This window comes from Taudactylus pleione, unplaced genomic scaffold (assembly GCF_031769625.1).
Source record: "Taudactylus pleione unplaced genomic scaffold, aTauple2 ptg000393l, whole genome shotgun sequence".
NCBI lineage: Eukaryota > Metazoa > Chordata > Amphibia > Anura > Myobatrachidae > Taudactylus > Taudactylus pleione.
The window spans coordinates 3970056-3982730 of NW_028284794.1; the positions used below are offsets into that span (position 1 = coordinate 3970056).

Genomic DNA, 12675 nt, shown 5'->3' on the forward strand with positions numbered 1-12675 from the left:
ATAAAAATTATACACTAAAGGAAAAACCACCAGACATATATTTTTGTTTTGTTAGTGAGGATGAGGGTTTGTTTGCTTCACAACTACCTAATTCAAGGTTTAGTATAAGCATATGATCTATTTGTAATATAAACCACCAGAAAAATCTACTGAATCAGATTTAACAAGAGACCTCGTGGCGCAACGGTAGCGCGTCTGACTCCAGATCAGAAGGTTGTGTGTCCAAATCACGTCGGGGTCAGTTGTCATTTTGAAGATAAAATGCTCTTTTCTGCCAAAAAGATACTATACAAGAAACTAAATACTAAGATTGTTGTCTACTTTCAATAATGTGATTATAGCTCAAACTGATACCTATATCACTAGCACATAGTCATTCAATATCCCACCTTCTTATCAGTTCTCATAATTATAATACTAAAAATATCCAGTTTAGATTAAACTTTACTTGAAGGCCAACTCTAAATGTCTGTAATGTAACAATACATTTAAAAGCAATTAGCTTTTCTGGATCAATTTTGGATCACTGCCGTCACTTGTCTTTTTTAGAAATACATTTAGTACCAATTTGATTTTAAAGATGACTTTTTACATTCACATGACGTATACTATGAGGCATAAAAACTCTACACTGAAGGAAAAACCAGAATACATATCTTTTTGTTTTGTTACCAAGGATGTAGGCTTGTTTGCTTGACAACTACCTAATTCAAGGTTTAGCATAAGCAGATGAACTATTTGTAATATAAACCACCAGAAAATCTACTGAATCAGTTTTAATAAGAGGCAACGTTAGCTCATCTGACTCAAGATTAGAAGGTTGCGTGTTCAAATCACGTCAGGGTCGGTTATCATTTTGAAGATAAAATGCTCTTTTCTGCCCAAAAATACTATACTAAAAACTAATTACCAAGATTGTTATCTACTTTCAATAATGTGATTATACCTCAAACTGATACCTATATCACTAGCACATAGTCATTAAATATCTCACCTTCTTATCAGTTCTCATAATTATAATACTAAAAATATCCAGTTTAGATTAAACTTTACTTGAAGGCCAACTCTAAATGTCTGTAATGTAACAATAAATTTAAAAGCAATTAGCTTTTCTGGATCAATTTTGGATCACTACCATCACTTGTCTATTTTAACAATGCATTTAGTGCCAATTTGATTTTATGGATGACTTTTTCCATTCAAATGACCTATACTGTGATGAATAAAAATTATACACTAAAGGAAAAACCACCAGACATATATTTTTGTTTTGTTAGTGAGGATGAGGGTTTGTTTGCTTCACAACTACCTAATTCAAGGTTTAGTATAAGCATATGATCTATTTGTAATATAAACCACCAGAAAAATCTACTGAATCAGATTTAACAAGAGACCTCGTGGCGCAACGGTAGCGCGTCTGACTCCAGATCAGAAGGTTGTGTGTTCAAATCACGTCGGGGTCAGTTGTCATTTTGAAGATAAAATGCTCTTTTCTGCCAAAAAGATACTATACAAGAAACTAAATACTAAGATTGTTGTCTACTTTCAATAATGTGATTATAGCTCAAACTGATACCTATATCACTAGCACATAGTCATTAAATATCCCACCTTCTTATCAGTTCTCATAATTATTATACAAAAAATATCCAGTTTAGAGAATACGTTACTTGAAGGCCAACTCTAAATGTCTGTAATGTAACAATAAATTTAAAAGCAATTAGTTTTTCTGGATCAATTTTGGATCACTACCATCACTTGTCTATTTTAACAATGCATTTAGTGCCAATTTGATTTTATGGATGACTTTTTCCATTCAAATGACCTATACTGTGATGAATAAAAATTATACACTAAAGGAAAAACCACCAGACATATATTTTTGTTTTGTTAGTGAGGATGAGGGTTTGTTTGCTTCACAACTACCTAATTCAAGGTTTAGTATAAGCATATGATCTATTTGTAATATAAACCACCAGAAAAATCTACTGAATCAGATTTAACAAGAGACCTCGTGGCGCAACGGTAGCGCGTCTGACTCCAGATCAGAAGGTTGTGTGTTCAAATCACGTCGGGATCAGTTGTCATTTTGAAGATAAAATGCTCTTTTCTGCCAAAAAGATACTATACAAGAAACTAAATACTAAGATTGTTGTCTACTTTCAATAATGTGATTATAGCTCAAACTGATACCTATATCACTAGCACATAGTCATTAAATATCCCACCTTCTTATCAGTTCTCATAATTATAATACTAAAAATATCCAGTTTAGATTAAACTTTACTTGAAGGCCAACTCTAAATGTCTGTAATGTAACAATACATTTAAAAGCAATTAGCTTTTCTGGATCAATTTTGTATCACTGCCGTCACTTGTCTTTTTTAGAAATACATTTAGTACCAATTTGATTTTAAAGATTACTTTTTACATTCACATGACGTATACTATGAGGCATAAAAACTCTACACTGAAGGAAAAACCAGAATACATATCTTTTTGTTTTGTTACCAAGGATGTAGGCTTGTTTGCTTGACAACTACCTAATTCAAGGTTTAGCATAAGCAGATGAACTATTTGTAATATAAACCACCAGAAAATCTACTGAATCAGTTTTAATAAGAGGCAACGTTAGCTCATCTGACTCAAGATTAGAAGGTTGCGTGTTCAAATCACGTCAGGGTCGGTTATCATTTTGAAGATAAAATGCTCTATTCTGCCCAAAAATACTATACTAAAAACTAATTACCAAGATTGTTATCTACTTTCAATAATGTGATTATACCTCAAACTGATACCTATATCACTAGCACATAGTCATTAAATAACTCACATTCTTATCAGTTCTCATAATTATTATACAAAAAATATCCAGTTTAGAGAATACGTTACTTGAAGGCCAACTCTAAATGTCTGTAATGTAACAATACATTTAAAAAGCAATTAGCTTTTCTGGATCAATTTTGGATCACTACCATCACTTGTCTATTTTAACAATACATTTAGTACCAATTTGATTTTATGGATGACTTTTTCCATTCAAATGACCTATACTGTGATGAATAAAAATTATACACTAAAGGAAAAACCACCAGATATATCTTTTTGTTTTGTTACCGAGGATGTATGTTTGTTTGCTTGACAACTACCTAATTCAAGGTTTAGTATAAGCAGATGATCTATTTGTAATATAAACCACCAGAAAAATCTACTGAATCGGATTTAACAAGAGACCTCGTGGCGCAACGGTAGCGCGTCTGACTCCAGATCAGAAGGTTGCATGTTCTAATCACGTTGGGGTCAGTTGTCATTTTGAAGATAAAGTGCTCTTTTCTGCCAAAAAAATACTATACAAGAAACTAAATACTAAGATTGTAGTCTACTTTCAATAATGTGATTATAGCTCAAACTGATACCTATATCACTAGCACATAGTCATTAAATATCTCACCTTCTTATCAGTTCTCATAATTATAATACTAAAAATATCCAGTTTAGATTAAACTTTACTTGAAGGCCAACTCTAAATGTGTGTAATGTAACAATACATTTAAAAGCAATTAGCTTTTCTGGATCAATTTTGGATCACTGCCGTCACTTGTCTTTTTTAGAAATACATTTAGTACCAATTTGATTTTAAAGATGACTTTTTCCATTCACATGACGTATACTATGAGGCATAAAAACTCTACACTGAAGGAAAAACCAGAATACATATCTTTTTGTTTTGTTACCAAGGATGTAGGCTTGTTTGCTTGACAACTACCTAATTCAAGGTTTAGCATAAGCAGATGAACTATTTGTAATATAAACCACCAGAAAATCTACTGAATCAGTTTTAATAAGAGGCAACGTTAGCTCATCTGACTCAAGATTAGAAGGTTGCGTGTTCAAATCACGTCAGGGTCGGTTATCATTTTGAAGATAAAATGCTCTATTCTGCCCAAAAATACTATACTAGAAACTAATTACCAAGATTGTTATCTACTTTCCATAATGTGATTATACCTCAAACTGATACCTATATCACTAGCACATAGTCATTAAATAACTCACATTCTTATCAGTTCTCATAATTATTATACAAAAAATATCCAGTTTAGAGAATACGTTACTTGAAGGCCAACTCTAAATGTCTGTAATGTAACAATAAATTTAAAAGCAATTAGCTTTTCTGGATCAATTTTGGATCACTACCATCACTTGTCTATTTTAACAATGCATTTAGTGCCAATTTGATTTTATGGATGACTTTTTCCATTCAAATGACCTATACTGTGATGAATAAAAATTATACACTAAAGGAAAAACCACCAGACATATATTTTTGTTTTGTTAGTGAGGATGAGGGTTTGTTTGCTTCACAACTATCTAATTCAAGGTTTAGTATAAGCATATGATCTATTTGTAATATAAACCACCAGAAAAATCTACTGAATCAGATTTAACAAGAGACCTCGTGGCGCAACGGTAGCGCGTCTGACTCCAGATCAGAAGGTTGTGTGTTCAAATCATGTCGGGGTCGGTTGTCATTTTGAAGAAAAAATGCTCTTTTCTGCCAAAAAGATACTATACAAGAAACTAAATACTAAGATTGTTGTCTACTTTCAATAATGTGATTATAGCTCAAACTGATACCTATATCACTAGCACATAGTCATTAAATATCTCACCTTCTTATCAGTTCTCATAATTATAATACTAAAAATATCCAGTTTAGATTAAACTTTACTTGAAGGCCAACTCTAAATGTCTGTAATGTAACAATAAATTTAAAAGCAATTAGCTTTTCTGGATCAATTTTGGATCACTACCATCACTTGTCTATTTTAACAATGCATTTAGTGCCAATTTGATTTTATGGATGACTTTTTCCATTCAAATGACCTATACTGTGATGAATAAAAATTATACACTAAAGGAAAAACCACCAGACATATATTTTTGTTTTGTTAGTGAGGATGAGGGTTTGTTTGCTTCACAACTACCTAATTCAAGGTTTAGTATAAGCATATGATCTATTTGTAATATAAACCACCAGAAAAATCTACTGAATCAGATTTAACAAGAGACCTCGTGGCGCAACGGTAGCGCGTCTGACTCCAGATCAGAAGGTTGTGTGTTCAAATCACGTCGGGGTCAGTTGTCATTTTGAAGATAAAATGCTCTTTTCTGCCAAAAAGATACTATACAAGAAACTAAATACTAAGATTGTTGTCTACTTTCAATAATGTGATTATAGCTCAAACTGATACCTATATCACTAGCACATAGTCATTAAATATCCCACCTTCTTATCAGTTCTCATAATTATAATACTAAAAATATCCAGTTTAGATTAAACTTTACTTGAAGGCCAACTCTAAATGTCTGTAATGTAACAATACATTTAAAAGCAATTAGCTTTTCTGGATCAATTTTGTATCACTGCCGTCACTTGTCTTTTTTAGAAATACATTTAGTACCAAATTGATTTTAAAGATTACTTTTTACATTCACATGACGTATACTATGAGGCATAAAAACTCTACACTGAAGGAAAAACCAGAATACATATCTTTTTGTTTTGTTACCAAGGATGTAGGCTTGTTTGCTTGACAACTACCTAATTCAAGGTTTAGCATAAGCAGATGAACTATTTGTAATATAAACCACCAGAAAATCTACTGAATCAGTTTTAATAAGAGGCAACGTTAGCTCATCTGACTCAAGATTAGAAGGTTGCGTGTTCAAATCACGTCAGGGTCGGTTATCATTTTGAAGATAAAATGCTCTATTCTGCCCAAAAATACTATACTAAAAACTAATTACCAAGATTGTTATCTACTTTCAATAATGTGATTATACCTCAAACTGATACCTATATCACTAGCACATAGTCATTAAATAACTCACATTCTTATCAGTTCTCATAATTATTATACAAAAAATATCCAGTTTAGAGAATACGTTACTTGAAGGCCAACTCTAAATGTCTGTAATGTAACAATACATTTAAAAGCAATTAGCTTTTCTGGATCAATTTTGGATCACTACCATCACTTGTCTATTTTAACAATACATTTAGTACCAATTTGATTTTATGGATGACTTTTTCCATTCAAATGACCTATACTGTGATGAATAAAAATTATACACTAAAGGAAAAACCACCAGACATATCTTTTTGTTTTGTTACCGAGGATGTAGGTTTGTTTGCTTGACAACTACCTAATTCAAGGTTTAGTATAAGCAGATGATCTATTTGTAATATAAACCACCAGAAAAATCTACTGAATCGGATTTAACAAGAGACCTCGTGGCGCAATGGTAGCGCGTCTGACTCCAGATCAGAAGGTTGCATGTTCTAATCACGTCGGGGTCAGTTGTCATTTTGAAGATAAAGTGCTCTTTTCTGCCAAAAAAATACTATACAAGAAACTAAATACTAAGATTGTTGTCTACTTTCAATAATGTGATTATAGCTCAAACTGATACCTATATCACTAGCACATAGTCATTAAATATCTCACCTTCTTATCAGTTCTCATAATTATAATACTAAAAATATCCAGTTTAGATTAAACTTTACTTGAAGGCCAACTCTAAATGTGTGTAATGTAACAATACATTTAAAAGCAATTAGCTTTTCTGGATCAATTTTGGATCACTGCCGTCACTTGTCTTTTTTAGAAATACATTTAGTACCAATTTGATTTTAAAGATGACTTTTTCCGTTCACATGACGTATACTATGAGGCATAAAAACTCTACACTGAAGGAAAAACCAGAATACATATCTTTTTGTTTTGTTACCAAGGATGTAGGCTTGTTTGCTTGACAACTACCTAATTCAAGGTTTAACATAAGCAGATGAACTATTTGTAATATAAACCACCAGAAAATCTACTGAATCAGTTTTAATAAGAGGCAACGTTAGCTCATCTGACTCAAAATTAGAAGGTTGCGTGTTCAAATCACGTCAGGGTCGGTTATCATTTTGAAGATAAAATGCTCTATTCTGCCCAAAAATACTATACTAGAAACTAATTACCAAGATTGTTATCTACTTTCAATAATGTGATTATACCTCAAACTGATACCTATATCACTAGCACATAGTCATTAAATAACTCACATTCTTATCAGTTCTCATAATTATTATACAAAAAATATCCAGTTTAGAGAATACGTTACTTGAAGGCCAACTCTAAATGTCTGTAATGTAACAATAAATTTAAAAGCAATTAGCTTTTCTGGATCAATTTTGGATCACTACCATCACTTGTCTATTTTAACAATGCATTTAGTGCCAATTTGATTTTATGGATGACTTTTTCCATTCAAATGACCTATACTGTGATGAATAAAAATTATACACTAAAGGAAAAACCACCAGACATATATTTTTGTTTTGTTAGTGAGGATGAGGGTTTGTTTGCTTCACAACTACCTAATTCAAGGTTCACTACCATCACTTGTCTATTTTAACAATACATTTAGTACCAATTTGATTTTATGGATGACTTTTTCCATTCAAATGACCTATACTGTGATGAATAAAAATTATACACTAAAGGAAAAACCACCAGACATATCTTTTTGTTTTGTTACCGAGGATGTAGGTTTGTTTGCTTGACAACTACCTAATTCAAGGTTTAGTATAAGCAGATGATCTATTTGTAATATAAACCACCAGAAAAATCTACTGAATCGGATTTAACAAGAGACCTCGTGGCGCAACGGTAGCGCGTCTGACTCCAGATCAGAAGGTTGCATGTTCTAATCACGTCGGGGTCAGTTGTCATTTTGAAGATAAAGTGCTCTTTTCTGCCAAAAAAATACTATACAAGAAACTAAATACTAAGATTGTTGTCTACTTTCAATAATGTGATTATAGCTCAAACTGATACCTATATCACTAGCACATAGTCATTAAATATCTCACCTTCTTATCAGTTCTCATAATTATAATACTAAAAATATCCAGTTTAGATTAAACTTTACTTGAAGGCCAACTCTAAATGTGTGTAATGTAACAATACATTTAAAAGCAATTAGCTTTTCTGGATCAATTTTGGATCACTGCCGTCACTTGTCTTTTTTAGAAATACATTTAGTACCAATTTGATTTTAAAGATGACTTTTTCCATTCACATGACGTATACTATGAGGCATAAAAACTCTACACTGAAGGAAAAACCAGAATACATATCTTTTTGTTTTGTTACCAAGGATGTAGGTTTGTTTGCTTGACAACTACCTAATTCAAGGTTTAGCATAAGCAGATGAACTATTTGTAATATAAACCACCAGAAAATCTACTGAATCAGTTTTAATAAGAGGCAACGTTAGCTCATCTGACTCAAGATTAGAAGGTTGCGTGTTCAATTCACATCAGGGTCGGTTATCATTTTGAAGATAAAATGCTCTATTCTGCCCAATAATACTATACAAGAAACTAAATACTAAGATTGTTGACTACTTTCAATAATGTGATTATAGCTCAAACTGATACCTATATCACTAGCACATAGTCATTAAATAACTCACATTCTTATCAGTTCTCATAATTATTATACAAAAAATATCCAGTTTAGAGAAAACTTTACTTGAAGGCCAACTCTAAATGTCTGTAATGTAACAATACATTTAAAAGCAATTAGCTTTTCTTGATCAATTTTGGATCACTACCATCACTTGTCTATTTTAACAACGCATTTAGTACCAATTTGATTTTATGGATGACTTTTTCCATTCAAATGACCTATACTGTGATGAATAAAAATTATACACTAAAGGAAAAACCACCAGACATATCTTTTTGTTTTGTTACTGAGGATGAAGGTTTGTTTGCTTGACAACTACCTAAATCAAGGTTTAGTATAAGCAGATGATCTATTTGTAATATTAACCACCAGAAAAATCTACTGAATCAGTTTTAATAAGAGGCAACGTTAGCTCATCTGACTCAAGATTAGAAGGTTGTGTGTTCAAATCACGTCGGGGGTCAGTTGTCATTTTGAAGATAAAATGCTCTTTTCTGCCAAAAAGATACTATACAAGAAACTAAATACTAAGATTGTTGTCTACTTTCAATAATGTGATTATAGCTCAAACTGATACCTATATCACTAGCACATAGTCATTAAATATCTCACCTTCTTATCAGTTCTCATAATTATAATACTAAAAATATCCAGTTTAGATTAAACTTTACTTGAAGGCCAACTCTAAATGTGTGTAATGTAACAATACATTTAAAAGCAATTAGCTTTTCTGGATCAATTTTGGATCACTGCCGTCACTTGTCTTTTTTAGAAATACATTTAGTACCAATTTGATTTTAAAGATGACTTTTTACATTCACATGACGTATACTATGAGGCATAAAAACTCTACACTGAAGGAAAAACCAGAATACATATCTTTTTGTTTTGTTACCAAGGATGTAGGCTTGTTTGCTTGACAACTACCTAATTCAAGGTTTAGCATAAGCAGATGAACTATTTGTAATATAAACCACCAGAAAATCTACTGAATCAGTTTTAATAAGAGGCAACGATAGCTCATCTCAATCAAGATTAGAAGGTTGCGTGTTCAAATCACGTCAGGGTCGGTTATCATTTTGAAGATAAAATGCTCTATTCTGCCCAAAAATACTATACTAGAAACTAATTACCAAGATTGTTATCTACTTTCAATAATGTGATTATACCTCAAACTGATACCTATATCACTAGCACATAGTCATTAAATAACTCACATTCTTATCAGTTCTCATAATTATTATACAAAAAATATCCAGTTTAGAGAATACGTTACTTGAAGGCCAACTCTAAATGTCTGTAATGTAACAATAAATTTAAAAGCAATTAGCTTTTCTGGATCAATTTTGGATCACTACCATCACTTGTCTATTTTAACAATGCATTTAGTGCCAATTTGATATTATGGATGACTTTTTCCATTCAAATGACCTATACTGTGATGAATAAAAATTATACACTAAAGGAAAAACCACCAGACATATCTTTTTGTTTTGTTAGTGAGGATGAGCTTTTGTTTGCTTCACAACTACCTAATTCAAGGTTTAGTATAAGCATATGATCTATTTGTAATATAAACCACCAGAAAAATCTACTGAATCAGTTTTAACAAGAGACCTCGTGGCGCAACGGTAGCGCGTCTGACTCCAGATCAGAAGGTTGCGTGTTCAAATCACGTCGGGGTCAGTTGTCATTTTGAAGATTAAATGCTCTTTTCTGCCAAAAAAATACTATACAAGAAACTAAATACTAAGAATGCTGTCTACTTTCAATAATGTGATTATAGCTCAAACTGATACCTATATCACTAGCACATAGTCATTAAATATCTCACCTTCTTATCAGTTCTCATAATTATAATACTAAAAATATCCAGTTTAGATTAAACTTTACTTGAAGGCCAACTCTAAATGTCTGTAATGTAACAATAAATTTAAAAGCAATTAGCTTTTCTGGATCAATTTTGGATCACTACCATCACTTGTCTATTTTAACAATGCATTTAGTGCCAATTTGATTTTATGGATGACTTTTTCCATTCAAATGACCTATACTGTGATGAATAAAAATTATACACTAAAGGAAAAACCACCAGACATATATTTTTGTTTTGTTAGTGAGGATGAGGGTTTGTTTGCTTCACAACTACCTAATTCAAGGTTTAGTATAAGCATATGATCTATTTGTAATATAAACCACCAGAAAAATCTACTGAATCAGATTTAACAAGAGACCTCGTGGCGCAAAGGTAGCGCGTCTGACTCCAGATCAGAAGGTTGTGTGTTCAAATCACGTCGGGGTCTGTTGTCATTTTGAAGATACCTATATCACTAGCACATAGTCATTAAATATCTCACCTTCTTATCAGTTCTCATAATTATAATACTAAAAATATCCAGTTTAGATTAAACTTTACTTGAAGGCCAACTCTAAATGTGTGTAATGTAACAATACATTTAAAAGCAATTAGCTTTTCTGGATCAATTTTGGATCACTGCCATCACTTGTCTTTTTTAGAAATACATTTAGTACCAATTTGATTTTAAAGATGACTTTTTCCATTCACATGACGTATACTATGAGGCATAAAAACTCTACACTGAAGGAAAAACCAGAATACTATACTATACTATACAAGAAACTAAATACTAAGATTGTTGACTACTTTCAATAATGTGATTATAGCTCAAACTGATACCTATATCACTAGCACATAGTCATTAAATAACTCACATTCTTATCAGTTCTCATAATTATTATACAAAAAATATCCAGTTTAGAGAAAACTTTACTTGAAGGCCAACTCTAAATGTCTGTAATGTAACAATACATTTAAAAGCAATTAGCTTTTCTGGATCAATTTTGGATCACTACCATCACTTGTCTATTTTAACAACGCATTTAGTACCAATTTGATTGTATGGATGACTTTTTCCATTCAAATGACCTATACTGTGATGAATAAAAATTATACACTAAAGGAAAAACCACCAGACATATCTTTTTGTTTTGTTACTGAGGATGAAGGTTTGTTTGCTTGACAACTACCTAAATCAAGGTTTAGTATAAGCAGATGATCTATTTGTAATATTAACCACCAGAAAAATCTACTGAATCAGTTTTAATAAGAGGCAACGTTAGCTCATCTGACTCAAGATTAGAAGGTTGTGTGTTAAAATCACGTCGGTGGTCAGTTGTCATTTTGATGATAAAATGCTCTTTTCTGCCAAAAAGATACTATACAAGAAACTAAATACTAAGATTGTTGTCTACTTTCAATAATGTGATTATAGCTCAAACTGATACCTATATCACTAGCACATAGTCATTAAATATCTCACCTTCTTATCAGTTCTCATAATTATAATACTAAAAATATCCAGTTTAGATTAAACTTTACTTGAAGGCCAACTCTAAATGTGTGTAATGTAACAATACATTTAAAAGCAATTAGCTTTTCTGGATCAATTTTGGATCACTGCCGTCACTTGTCTTTTTTAGAAATACATTTAGTACCAATTTGATTTTAAAGATGACTTTTTACATTCACATGACGTATACTATGAGGCATAAAAACTCTACACTGAAGGAAAAACCAGAATGCATATCTTTTTGTTTTGTTACCAAGGATGTAGGCTTGTTTGCTTGACAACTGCCTAATTCAAGGTTTAGCATAAGCAGATGAACTATTTGTAATATAAACCACCAGAAAATCTACTGAATCAGTTTTAATAAGAGGCAACGTTAGCTCATCTGACTCAAGATTAGAAGGTTGCGTGTTCAAATCACGTCAGGGTCGGTTATCATTTTGAAGATAAAATGCTCTATTCTGCCCAAAAAAACTATACTAAAAACTAATTACCAAGATTGTTATCTACTTTCAATAATGTGATTATACCTCAAACTGATACCTATATCACTAGCACATAGTCATTAAATAACTCACATTCTTATCAGTTCTCATAATTATTATACAAAAAATATCCAGTTTAGAGAATACGTTACTTGAAGGCCAACTCTAAATGTCTGTAATGTAACAATACATTTAAAAGCAATTAGCTTTTCTGGATCAATTTTGGATCACTACCATCACTTGTCTATTTTAACAATACATTTAGTACCAATTTGATTTTATGGATGACTTTTT

The 12675-nt window shown here is 31.7% G+C and overlaps 9 non-coding genes across 9 annotated transcripts; all 9 read left to right on the plus strand.

Annotated features, from left to right (window-relative positions):
- The first annotated feature begins 169 nt into the window (after positions 1 to 169).
- TRNAW-CCA (transfer RNA tryptophan (anticodon CCA)) lies at positions 170 to 241 on the plus strand. The gene has a single exon. It is a non-coding gene; the product is annotated as a tRNA-Trp (tRNA).
- Positions 242 to 1391: 1150 nt separating this feature from the next.
- TRNAW-CCA (transfer RNA tryptophan (anticodon CCA)) lies at positions 1392 to 1463 on the plus strand. The gene has a single exon. It is a non-coding gene; the product is annotated as a tRNA-Trp (tRNA).
- A 545-nt stretch (positions 1464 to 2008) lies between these two features.
- Positions 2009 to 2080, plus strand: TRNAW-CCA (transfer RNA tryptophan (anticodon CCA)). Its single transcript has one exon. It is a non-coding gene; the product is annotated as a tRNA-Trp (tRNA).
- A 2373-nt stretch (positions 2081 to 4453) lies between these two features.
- On the plus strand, positions 4454 to 4525 carry TRNAW-CCA (transfer RNA tryptophan (anticodon CCA)). Its single transcript has one exon. It is a non-coding gene; the product is annotated as a tRNA-Trp (tRNA).
- A 545-nt stretch (positions 4526 to 5070) lies between these two features.
- Positions 5071 to 5142, plus strand: TRNAW-CCA (transfer RNA tryptophan (anticodon CCA)). Its single transcript has one exon. It is a non-coding gene; the product is annotated as a tRNA-Trp (tRNA).
- Positions 5143 to 6292: 1150 nt separating this feature from the next.
- TRNAW-CCA (transfer RNA tryptophan (anticodon CCA)) lies at positions 6293 to 6364 on the plus strand. The gene has a single exon. It is a non-coding gene; the product is annotated as a tRNA-Trp (tRNA).
- A 1343-nt stretch (positions 6365 to 7707) lies between these two features.
- Positions 7708 to 7779, plus strand: TRNAW-CCA (transfer RNA tryptophan (anticodon CCA)). Its single transcript has one exon. It is a non-coding gene; the product is annotated as a tRNA-Trp (tRNA).
- A 2363-nt stretch (positions 7780 to 10142) lies between these two features.
- Positions 10143 to 10214, plus strand: TRNAW-CCA (transfer RNA tryptophan (anticodon CCA)). The gene has a single exon. It is a non-coding gene; the product is annotated as a tRNA-Trp (tRNA).
- Positions 10215 to 10759: 545 nt separating this feature from the next.
- TRNAW-CCA (transfer RNA tryptophan (anticodon CCA)) lies at positions 10760 to 10831 on the plus strand. Its single transcript has one exon. It is a non-coding gene; the product is annotated as a tRNA-Trp (tRNA).
- The last annotated feature ends 1844 nt before the right edge of the window (positions 10832 to 12675 follow it).